Below are 13,562 nucleotides of genomic sequence, written 5' to 3'. Positions count from 1 at the left end.
GTCCTTTAGACTTCCTGACTCTCTTCCTAATGGCTAATAACTTTGGATCCCTTCTTTGAATAGTCTTCAATTCTTCAAAATCTACAACCCGGACATCTAAAACTGAAGATAATAATTCTTCCTGCTGCAAACTTTCAATAAGGAGTCTCCTCATCCCGCAAAGGAGGGAATCCACATCTGAAGACTCTGCTTCTTCCACCTGTTGAGACTTCCTACTTAAAGCGTCTGCGACTAGATTCGCCTTTCCAAGATGATACTTGATCTCACATTGGTAATCGCTAATCAGTTCTAACCACCGCCTCTGCCTCATATTGAGATTCTTCTAAGTAAACAGATACTTCAAACTCTTGTGGTCGGTATAGACTTCACAGACTTCGCCATACAGATAATGCCGCCAAATCTTAAGATCAAAAACTATAGCCGCCAATTCCAAATCATGGGTGGGATAATTCCTCTCATGAATTTTTAACTGACGAGATGCATAAGCAACAACTCGTTCTTCATGCATAAGAACACATCCCAACCCGAATTTAGATGCATCAATAAAAATCACAAATGGCTTGTGTGGCTCCGGGAGTGCCAAAACAGGTGCCGTTGTCAATCTTCTTTTCAACTCTAGGAAACTTCTCTCACATCTATCAGACCATACAAACTCAGCATTCTTTCTAGTCAAAGCAGTGAGAGGTCCAGATAGTCGAGAAAATCCCTCCACAAATCTTCGATAATAACCGGCAAGTCCCAAGAAACTCCGTATCTCACGAACTATTGAGGGGCGAGGCCATGACAAGACAGCTTCCACTTTGCTAGGATCTACGGCCACTCCCTCCTGGGAAATCACATGTCTAAGAAATTTAACTTCTTCCAACCAGAATTCACACTTACTTAGCTTAGCATACAACTGATGCTCCCTTAGCTTTCCAAGTGCCAAACGAAGGTGACAAGCATGTTCTTCCACATCTCATGAATAAATCAGAATATCGTCAAGGAACACCACCACAAAAGAATCCAAAAAAGGCCGAAACACCCTATTCATCAAATCCATAAAAGCGGCAGGGGCATTAGCTAATCCAAAAGGCATCACCTTAAATTCATAATGCCCATACCTCGTTCTAAAAGCAGTCTTGGGCACGTCCTTATCTCTTATTCTCAACTGATAGTACCCTGATCTCAAATCAATCTTCGAAAAGACAGCTGCTCCCTGAAGCTGGTCAAACAAATCATCAATTCTAGGAAGAGGATACTTATTCTTGATAGTCTCCTTGTTAAGTTCCCAATAGTCAATGCACATTCTGAGTGTACCATCATTTTTCTTGACAAACAAAATAGGCGTTCCCCACGTTGAAGTACTAGGCTGAAAAAATCCTTTATCAACGAGTTCCTGCAATTGAGTTTTCAACTCTTTTAACTCAGACGGTGCCATACAATAAGGAGCCTTATGCACAGGAGCTGCTCCAGGTTCCAAATCAATAACAAATTCCATATCACGAACAGGAGACAAATTGTGGCAACTCGTCCACGAATACATCAGGGAATTCTTCCACAATTGGAATGTCCACTAAAGACTTCTTCTTGGATGGCGTAGACACCACTTGAACCAAAAAAGCATCTGCTCCACATGCTATATCTCTCTTAGCTTGAATTGCAGATATAACTGCAAGTCTTGCTTTCAACTTGCTTCCCACGAATTCCAAATACTCTCCATCCGAAAGTTGTAAGCCAATTATCCGACTTCTACAATTGATATTTGCAGAATATCGATACAACCAATCCATACCTAAAATTATGTCAAATTCAAGCAACTTGAATACAATCAAATCTGCATCCAATGTCCTCCCACCAAAATCCAAAGGACAGCCTAAAGCAACCTTGGAGCACCATACCAGCTCACCATTTGGAAGAGTCACTACTAAGGATTGTGGTAACGGCTCAGTGACTAGATTGCACATTCGTGCAAAAGTAGCGGACACAAAAGATTGAGACGCCCCAGAATCAAACAAGGTACATGCATAAAAATCATATAGACGAACTATACCTGAAGCAAACACATATACCAGATAAATCCAAAAAAAAAAAAAAACCAACTCACACCAAACATCAAGTCCAACAATTAAATTAAAAGCATACTAGTAATCACCCCAGCATCGTAGGTCTCTGGAGCCCCATAATCCACATCACCAGGAGTCACAGCATATACTCAGGCTTGTACTAACTGTCTCTGGCTGTTCCTCCCACCTCGTCGACCTCCTCGTCCTCCTTGACTTCCTTGAGCTTGACTGGGACACTCACGAGCGAAGTGACCCGACTGGCCACATCTAAAGCACTGGATCCCCCTCTGGCCACAGTCACCCTCATGAGCTCTATTACACCTGCTACAAACTGGAACTCGACCTCCTGCATGAACTCCAGAGGCTGCCTGCGAAAGGGCTCCAGTCCTCTGTACTAACTTATGCGGTGACCCAGAACTACTGCCCTCACCAGAAAAACTCCGCCTTTCCTGGCCTGGAGGAGAGCCTATCACAAAAGTATTTTCCCGCTCTGCAATAGTGGCCAAATCTACTAATTTCTGAAAATCCACAATCTCAAGACAGGCAACTTGTCTGCGTATATCATGGCGCAGACCCTCTTGGAAACGCTCAACTCGCAACTCCTCAGTGGCAATGAGGTGATTAGCTAATCGCCCAAGCTTCATGAATTTCCTAGCATATTGCTCGACCGTCATGTCTCCTAGTACCAAATTATTGAATTCTCGAGCCTTTTGCCATCTCACCGAAACAGGAAAGAAATGGTCGTCGAACTCCTTCTTGAATCGCTGCCAGGACATAGCAGCAAAAGATCCCAACTCCATTTCTAGGAGTTGCCGCTTAGTTTGCCACCAGTTTGCCGCTTCACCTTGCAGCATATAGCTTCCATACAATACCATTTGGGCCTCCGTGCACCCACAAACCTCAAATGTTCTCTCAAGATCTTCTATCCACCTTTTAGCTCGCAGTGGATCCTTCTCCCCAGTAAAGGCAGGAGTCCTATGCGCTAGGAAGCGCTCATAGGTGCACTCAACTTGGACCGCTCTATTTAAATCTCCTTGCGGCGGTCAAAAATTCTGTTGGAGGAACTCTGTCATCCTATTCAACGCCCTCGCCATGGCATAATTTTCATCACCTCTCGATAATTCATCTTCGGGCTCATTAGCTTGCCTTTTTGGTCTCACCATCTCCCTATCATAGCAATCTTTAACTCTGTTGAAACACCCGAACAAAATCAAACACAAAACAAAAGTAACACTAAAATAACTAAGATAAAGGAAAATAAAATAATATAACATAAACAAAATAAATAACAAATCCATATTAAATGATACCTTAAAATAAATAATTTAACTTATATTTTTAAAATAATATTTCTGGTACTTCACCTAAGGGACATGTGGGTTTACCCAGAGCCGAACTGCTCTGATACCATCTGTAAGGAGACACGGGAATCGAGATGCCGGGATGATGACAACAGGGTCACACATCCCAACGTTAGTGCCAAGTGTGTGTACATGCAACAGTGTACAAAAACAACGCAGCGGATAATTAATACAACTAAGTACCAGAATTGTTAATACAATTTAAATAATCAGTAAAAAGGTTTAAATATTATACAGTCATCCGAAATAAATATTTTATAAGTCCCAAACCAGAATGCGAGTGATCCAATCACTCCTCGGGCGGAGCTGACTCCTCAAACTCAACGACCCCATGTAAGGAGACACGGGAATCGAGATGCCATGATGGTGACAACAGGGTCACACATCCCAACAATAGTACCAAGTGTGTGCACATACAATAGTGTACAAAAACAACGCAGGGGATAATTAATACAGCTAAGTACCAGAATTGTTAATACAATTTAAATAATCAGTTAAAATGTTTAAATATTATACAGTCATCCGAAATAAATATTTTACAAGTCCCAAACTAAAATGCGAGTGATCCAATCACTCCTCAGGCGGAGTCGACTCCTCAGGCTCACCCTCAGTCTCATCTGTATCGATCTGCGTTACTATAGAACGGTACCGTAGGTAAGTATAAACCAAACAACTATGAGATAAAAATACATTAATGCAACCAACATGCATGCATATGATGAAATATGCTTTAAATCCAAAAATACTATTTTCTCCGAAAATAGATATTTTCCAACACACGCCAAAATCCCATTTTGGCGCAGAAATAATACTCCGTCATTTTCCCAGAAAATGACCCAAATCAATAAAACCTCATTTTTCCAGAAAATGAATCATATAAAAATTCTTTTAATCAACACACGCTATTTTCTCAGAAAACAGCCCATTATTCCATTAACCAATGCACCATGATCTCCCCTAGGGATCATCCGCACGTCCTGGCTTCGTAGCGATGCTCAGTTCCACGCCCAGCGCGTTCGTGGCCAAGCACCCACTACGCAACGAGCGATGCCCAGTTCCGCGTCCAGCACGTTCGTGGCCAAGCATCCTCTAACCCCCACCAGCAGAGGGGCCACGGAGTCGGCACGAGATCATCTCGTCGGATCCCGTTGTCGCCTAGCGACAACCCAGGGGACGTTACTCAGTATATTCCGCTCCCGAGTGACCAGAGGAGCTCCACCGAGATAATGTCCCATCTCAGCTTGGGGTCGTGATACACACGCACCTAAAAATCCTTTAACACATGAAAACTCAGTTTTCATGAAACACATGAACATGAATGCATGTACACGAAAACTCAGTTTCCTTTACAAACATGATCATGCGTGCAAATATGCCATGTACATGAAACAACACCAATAACCAACATCCAACAATTCACAATACCAACCAAACACACAACTCCGTCCACAATCCATCCGACTCACGAGCCCCTCGGACTCAGTCCGGCATTTCCAACCAGATCACAATAATATGAGTTAGTACAAAAATATATTTAAATCACGATAGTTATTTGGAAAAATACTTACAGTGCTATATTATGATTTTCGAAGGATCCCGGAGGTGTAGAAAGTGGTGACTCAGCAATGAAACAGTGTAAAATACACTGTGGCCGTGGGTCTCAAAAACTCACTTTTCAACAGAGAGAATCCAAGACCCAAAATTGATAGGGTAGGGCCTAGAGAGGTCGGTGAAGCCAATGGTAGTAGTGGTTTGCCGTGGGTGGCGGCGCAAATAGTGGTTTTAGGCAACAAATACTCAAATCAGAAATGGGGTTGGATGTGCTTCACCGGTGACGGATCGGAGCTGGGGTTGGGTCCATTGAGTTGCTAGGAGGTCAAAGATGAAGTGGTGAAGAAATGGTGGCCAGTGGTGGCGCGACGGCGGCGTTGGAGTGAAGAGAGTGATGCGGCTTGGTGTGGTGAGTGGGTGCTATCGGCAGTGATGGAGGAGCTGGAAATGGAGGGAGGTGGTCGCCGGCCGGTGGGGAAGCTGATGGGAGGGGCAGTGAGGTGCACGGCGGTGCGCGGCGGTTGAGCTGGGAGAAGAGAGAAACGGGTGGGGAGAGAGAGAGAGAGAGAGAGAGAGAGAGAAGAGAAAAGAAAGAGAAAAAGAAAAGAAAAATAAAATAAAATAAAAGCGAAAAAGAAAAATGGAGGGAAAGAAATGAGATCCAATCCCCACATCTTGGGTCACAAAAAATGATCCAACGAAAATGATTTTAAAACAGCATCTCAATTAAAATAATTTAAACGTAATGGTAAAATGAAAATAAAATATTTAAATCTCACAATCAATTAATTTAAAAGAAGAACCATTTAAATGTACAACAATAAATAAATATTAAGAAAAGATAACAATTTAACTTTCACAATTTAAAGATTATAAAATAACCCATTTAAAATATCCAAAGAATAAAATTTTGAATTATTAAAAATAATCCTTCAGTGAAATTACACTAAAATACGGGGTGTTACACGTCTTCAGCATCTTCAATTCAGTGTGTTTTCGTCTTCAGTTCAGAATCGGTTTCGACGGATTCGACGGGTTGTTTTATCTAAAACCCATTATCATACATTTGACCCGATGAACCCGTCTTTCATGGGTTGGAGATGTCGGTTCTTTCGGACGGATCAGGTTTACAGCCCATTTTGCACAGCCCTAGCTCATGATACATATATGCATCATGATCTTGGGTCCAATTCAGACACCTAGCTGTAATTGTACAAGAAGATCAACATATACAGACTAGAACATATCATGTCTTTTGGGACGAATACTACAAAATATATATATATATATATATGTGATTTTCGTCTCAAAAGATTGGATTTTGTGTCCAAAATTCATTTTGGGAGGAAAATAAAGTGTCTCAAAGTCGTCCCAATATCACTATCCAAAAAATATCTTTTGAGACGAATATTTGCTCGACCATTTGAACCTGTTTGAACGACCATTTTTTTCCGGGACAAATGAATTTCATCCCAGAAAGATGTTCGAACGGATATTTATGTTTGAACGTATCATACATGTGTGGTCGATCGATACTAGTCTGTTCGACCAAATAGACATGAGGGAACGTTTGAACAAACAAATTGATATGGAACAAAAATTATATTTTTACTATTTTACGAGTTGAGTAAGCTGTTCGAACGTATAATGAAAGGATCGAACGATTTTTCAATTAACAGCCGTTTGAAAGGTTTATTGTGATGTTTGAACGATTATTTGCGATGTATCCTATTTGAACGTTTCATGGCCGTTTGAACGGTTAATTATTTATTTTAACCAAAAATTTAAAACAAAATAGGCATACTTAAATAATATTTTAAAAAAATATATTACAAATTGTTCAATACAAATAAAAGTAGTAATAAGTCCAAACTAAACAAATAAAATATTAATAATACCAATAATATTGTCATCAGCTTTATAATTAAATCCCAAAATTATGTATGCAAAATACGAAAATTAGTTGCTTCGAAGCCTGAACTGTTGCATAAGCGTCTGTATTTGGAGTTGCATCTTTCTCCTAAACTCTTGTTGTTGTTGTTCTTGTTGTTTGATACACATCTCCATGTCTGCTTGTTTCTCCAATTGAGTTTCTAACTCATGTTGTCTTGCAATCAGTTCTTCGATCCTGGAATTCATATTCTCTAACGTTATAGAGGTATTTGACGTTAAGGAAAAGTTAGAAGGATTTACATAACGACCCAAACCCCTCAAATATCCTGAACTTATGTAAATATTTACTCCCAATTCTTTGAGCACATTAATATGATAACTGAAATTAAATATTAACAAAAAAATTATATTCGATTTTATAAAGTAAATTACAATATTAATTAACAGATAATGTCAACTTATTTCAAGTGGCTCTCTATCTCTAGGCAATTGTTTAGCATGTACCACTGAGCTTTCTCGAGCTCTGTTCCACACAAATCATAACCACGCGCTACACCAAGTGGACGTACTTGTTGGAAAAATATAGAAAACCCATTTCACTATCTTACTTGGTCAACATCAAAGTTTTTTTCCGGCCGATCAAACCTCGTGTCAACGCCTTGAAAGTATTTGGAACAGAATCTATGCCACTCATCATTAATATATATTTCTGCAATTGATTTTTCTGGGAGGGCCTTGTCACCCATTATGCGTTTCAACTTTCCAAGAAACCGTTCAATGGGATACATCCATCTATACTGGACTGGTCCTGCAAGTCGAGCCTCACGTGGTAAATGAACGGCTAACTGAACCATGACGTCGAAGAATGACGGTAGGTAAATACTCTCAAGCTTACACAATATTATAGCAATTTCTCATTCTATACGATCTAAAAGTTCTATATTCAAAGTTCTAATACATAAATCTTTAAAAAATACACCAAACTCAGTCAAAGTCACCCGCACATCTCTCATCAAGTACCCATGGATACCAACAGGCAAGATACGTTGTAAAAATACATGACAATCATGACTTTTTAGTCTAGTAATTTTTCAGTTATTTGTTCGTACACACCTTGTTAGATTCAAGATATACTCGTCCGATAATTTAATCTTAACAGGAGAATGTACTTTAAAGAAATGTGACTATGGCATCCATTTTTTACCCCAAATTGAGATGTTTCTATCCCCCCCAATTTTCCACACTACACCTTCATTTAGTAGTTCCTGTGTTGACCATATACTCCTATAAATAAAGGAAGGAGATTGTCCCAATCTAGCCTTAAAAAATTGGCAGTTCTTAAATTATTTTTCCTTAAAGATTTTACTTACCAATGAATTTGGTTCTTGCAGTAGCTTCCACCCTTGTTTAGCTAACATAACCTTATTAAACTATCGAATGTCTTGAAATCCCAACCCTCCTAGATTTTTTGTCTCACCCAACTTTTCCCACCTTGTCCAATTTATTCCTTTCCCATCCTTTTTACTACTGCAACTAAATTTTGCAAGTAAAGCATTGATATCCTTGCACAAGCTCTTTGGTAAAAGAAACACATTCATTGTGTAGGTAAGCATAGATTGGAGAACTGCTTTAATAAAAACTTCATTTCCAGTAGTAGAAAGAAAGCTAGACTGCTAGTCTTCCATATCTTCTCCTTGATACCTTTAAAAGTTTTATATTTAGATCTTCCAAGCATAGTTGGAAGCCCTAAATACTTACCATAATTCTTAATCACCATGCACCATAGTATTAGAATCTTGAAGAATCTGCCTCTTTACGACCTCACTTGTGTTGGTATTGAACATGATGGAAGTCTTATGTCTATTCAAAGCTTGGCCTGAAGTTGCTTCATAATGATGAAGAATGCCTTAGATCTTCTGCCAACTAGACTGAGTAGCTCTACTGAAAATGACATAGTCATTTGCAAAGAGTAAATATGTGACTTGTATACCCCCTTTAGTTGCTGCCACACCTCTTATCCCTCCACATTGCTCCTTTCTACTCAATAGAGTGTTAAGCCCTTCATCACATAGGATGAAGAGGTAAGGCGACCAAGGATCCCCTTGCCTCAACCCTCTACTTGGTCTAAACTGTTCTCCATCTTTCCCATCAATTAATATTGGATATGAAACAAATTCAACACAAGCCATCAACAACCTTACCCATTTCTCATTAAAATCCATCTTCATCATCATAGCTTCCAAAAATTTCCACTCCACTCTATCATAGGCTTTAGGCATGTCGAGTTTTAAGACGAAACAACCAATTTTTCCTTTGTTTCCTGGTTTTCATGGAATGGAGAACCTCATAGGCCACCATTACATTATCTGTTATTAATTTGCCTGGTACAGAGGCACTTTGGTTGCTAAAAATTATATTAGGCAAAATACATTTTAGCCTATTTGCAAGAACCTTAGCAATCAGTTCATACAAAACATTACAAAGAGATATATGCCTATAATCATTAATAGAACATGGAGATTTAACTTTAGAAGTGGGAGCTATATAAGTATGTTTAAGATTACTAGGCATGCTTCCACCATGAAGGAATTCAAGAACAACCTTGCATACCTAAGCTCCTACAATATTTCAATGCTCTTGAAAAAACAAAAAAAAACAGTTCCAAATCCATCTGGTCCTGGAGATTTGAAATGCCCATTCTTTTTAAGGCCTCATAAACCCCAGCAGAAGAAAAAGGCATCTCTAACTGAACATTCATCTCCTCTGTGACCCTTCTATCAACAGCTTGAATGCAGCTTTCTATATTTGTTTATTCAGATTCAGATGATGAATAAATAACTTGAAAGTGATCCTTGAAAGCTCTTGTTATATCTGACTCATTAATTGTTTTGCCTTCCATATCTTGGATTTTCTTAATGAAATTCTTTTTTCTCCCTTGTGCGGCACAAGCTAGCATGAAAAAATCAAGTTGTTCCTATCACCAAGCTTGTACTAGTGTCATTTAGCCCTTTGTCTTCACTTTAAATCTTATTTCTGAAATAATAGCCCTAACTCCTTTTGATGCTTTTGTATTTCCTCAATATTGTATTGCCATTCATTATCTTGTAACTGACTTAACAACTCAAATGTTTCTTTTATTTTATTTTCTACATCTAACCCTTTCTGTCTGCTCCACTCACTTAAGGCAGTTCTATAATTATAAAGACTCTTTTGAATTCCACTAAGCAAGTTTGTATCAGAATGTCTCTTCTGTCAAGCATTTTGAAATCACCACAAACCAACCAAGGCAAGTGATTATTAGGTTTTAAAGAGACTAATAAATCCCATGTGGGTTGCCTTTTACTAGCCTCAGGGTGCCCATAGAATCCAATAATCTGTCAATCTTCTATCTCCTCTGCTGATTTTATTATTGCATTAATATGACTTTGAGAGTAAGAATGAATTGATACCCCTACCTCCGACCTACAGTTGTAATTTTAGTGGAAAACTAAATCGGACCTATTTTCTTTCACTAGCCATTGAAGATTTTAAATTGTTCGAGAGTTTCCAAACCCCCGACAATTCCAACATAATGTTTTCATAGCTCTTGGCGGGACTGCCTATCAACCACTGCCATTTGATCATTCTCACAATACTTCTTAACAACATTTTCACCCTTACGTTTTTTTGTTAAAATCCCCATGCATCTACGTCTTCTACCACTTTATCAACTAAGCTTCTCTTCTTTGGTAAATTGGAAAAATTAGTTACCCTAAGCATACCTTTCGCTCTGGTGATGTTCTTCCATTTTCCTCTACTTTAAGTACTCAAACTGCAACGTCCTTGCTGAGCAGTACTAAGTTGTTGTCCTCTTTCACCTTTTAAAGAGATTTCACGAGTTAAGGAAGTGTTTTTTTAATGAGTTTTTTTATTTTTATTTAAACAGAAAGTAAAAGTGCAATTTACACTATCCCTACAATACATGGGTCACTTTTCTCGGTAACCCTAGCATTGTCCAAAACAAAATTCTACTACTTACAAGTACTTAGTGCATGGGTAAACAGTACTACAACTTATTGGAGACCATATATTATAATTATAAAAAAATTAAACACATACTTTAATTTTTATGCATTCTGATATGACATGATTTTATATCAATAATACATTGCATATATCAATGAACAGACCTATATATAAGTTATAAATATCTTCTTTAATTACATGGATATATTATAACGCCCCGTACCCAGAAGGGTTGGAGAATTACTACATGTCACTTACCAACCTGTCTCTCCAAGCACCTAAAACCCCAAGGATTTCATAAATAGCACACAAACTCATATTATCCAAATAACTACAATACAAACTCCATAAGTCATCATTACAAATAACATAAACCAAATGGGTACAAAATTTTCTCATAATCTCAACGAAACAGAACGATACATCTTTAAATATCAATAGGTCCAAACAACTCAAAATACTTCAATTTCTCAAGTCGTACCCTTTTTTCTAATAATGGAACTCGACTTTCTATCCATATCTAGACAAGCTCCAATTTCTAATCCTGACCCCCAGCTGGGCAATCAATGTCATATGAAAATATAAGAAGATAAGGGGGTGAGTTATCCACAACTCAGTAAGCAAAGAACATATCCTAGTATGTAAACATGAGCCAATTTTAGGAAGTTTGGTATGCAGAAATAAATCATTTCATTTTCATATGCACATCTCAAAACGTATTGTCAGGAAAAATCAGAGCGACTTTTAAAATCTTTTCATACTCATAAATCAATTTCATATTCAAAAACCGCTTTGGCAAAACGTAACTACACATCTTCATCTTATTATATCATATCACGTAATATACCATGTTTAACCCATGTGGTAGGGTTGTGCTATCCCCGGTGGCCAAACCAGGCAGTATCATATTGTGAAACTTCTCTTTTTTCAATCTCAGAGCCTCGAATGTGCACACAGGAAAGAACACATAAAATACCACTTTGTTTCCAAAGTGGGTGCACTCATATCATATTATATCATGTTGGTACCAACCATATCACGTGAACCAGTATCATCATATCAGAATCATATTCAGAATCAGACTCTAAACAGATAAGTATGCTAAAGGTTTATCATATCCATATCATATCAAAACACGTGCAAAACATATTCATATCATTTTCCCATGATCAACAACAGTTCCAGAATATTTCATATCACATGTACAAAAATTCACAGATATCGTATTCGTTCTTTGCACATTTCAGAAACATGTCAAATATTGCTCATGTCTACACTTTTTATGTAAAAAAAAATATTTCTTTAATCTTTCATACATATTTCATGAGTGAATGCAAAACATATACTGAGGTTGTTTTTCACATTTTTTTTTTAAAATAACATGCACAATTTTATAAACCAACCTCAGTATATTTCTTTTTATACAAATCTAGTATAGGAACCCCGCTTACCTGAGTTTCTTAGCTTTTCGAATATTTCCTCAAAAGTGCCGAACAAATATTAATCTTCACCTATAAGATAATCACGTAAATTTTCAATCAATCTCGTATTTCTATATTCAATCCTAAAACTTTTAAAATAATTCATTTTTAATTCCTCAAACCCAAAATTCTCATTGTTCCTGAACTACCAACATCCCTTTCTGGACTCATCAATATCCAACATAATAACTCCGACTAAAATATCAAATTCCAACTTATTTACAATTGAGATCTTACTATAATTTATAAAACTAAATAACATAACTATATCAAAGTCATTATAAGTAGATGATCGTACTTTTGTTTAAATAAAAATATTATTTTAAAAGGATTTAAAATAAGATTTGCACTTTACCGATCACTTCAAGAATTCTTCAGTATTTTCATAAAATATTTCGTTAAAAAAAATCAGTCTCTTACAAAAAACTAGTTTAACAAAATCATTTCTGTAAACATAGAAAATTTTAGAGTTTATAAATATTTAATAAGGGTTTAAAACACAATAATGCAACTTGTAACTCAAAGGTAATAATGTAATTTTATTTATTCTTAGACCAACTATGCAATAGCTTTTGTATTTCTTCATCATTTGAAAACGTGAACCAAGTGCATAACAGTAATAACTCCTATTCTATTAGGTTACAGACTTACCTATATATATATATATGTATATGTATGTACAACTCTTTAAGTCAACAATATGAAACATAAGGGAAAGAAGTGTAGCGGCGATGACTCACAACTAAACCAAGAGTATGCGTGGAGGGGCAAGGCGCGACAGCTGGCTGAAGGAGCTACGGTGGTGCAACTGGAGTGCAACGGAGGTGTACGGTGGCGAGGCTACCTGCGCTGGGCGACAAGAGTACGAGGGACACACTGTGAGAGAACGAGGGAGAGACCGAGAGAGAAAACCAGCCAACTGGAAGTGGTGTGAGCTTATCGGGGGACTTGAGGTGGCGTGCGGCGGACTAAGGGTGAAAGTAGTCTTCGTCGGCCGATTCTGTGGGGTCACAACACGGATGAGCTTTCGGTGGAGAGGTGATTGCAGCGGCTGAAATGCTCTGTTTCGGATATCAAAAACAGAGGAAGACAAGGCTTGAAACAGAGGCTTCAAGGGCGCTGGCGGCAGCTTCGTGTGGCTGGGCAAGATTGGGGTGGTGAACTCAGAGTGGCTGAGGTGTGAATGAGAGGGCAGCAGCAATGATTTAGGGTTGAGAAAAGCATAA

Source organism: Juglans microcarpa x Juglans regia, chromosome 2S (genome assembly GCF_004785595.1).
Source record: "Juglans microcarpa x Juglans regia isolate MS1-56 chromosome 2S, Jm3101_v1.0, whole genome shotgun sequence".
Taxonomy (NCBI): domain Eukaryota; kingdom Viridiplantae; phylum Streptophyta; class Magnoliopsida; order Fagales; family Juglandaceae; genus Juglans; species Juglans microcarpa x Juglans regia.
The sequence above is the reverse complement of the archived record's forward strand: the minus strand, read 5'-3'. Positions refer to the sequence as shown.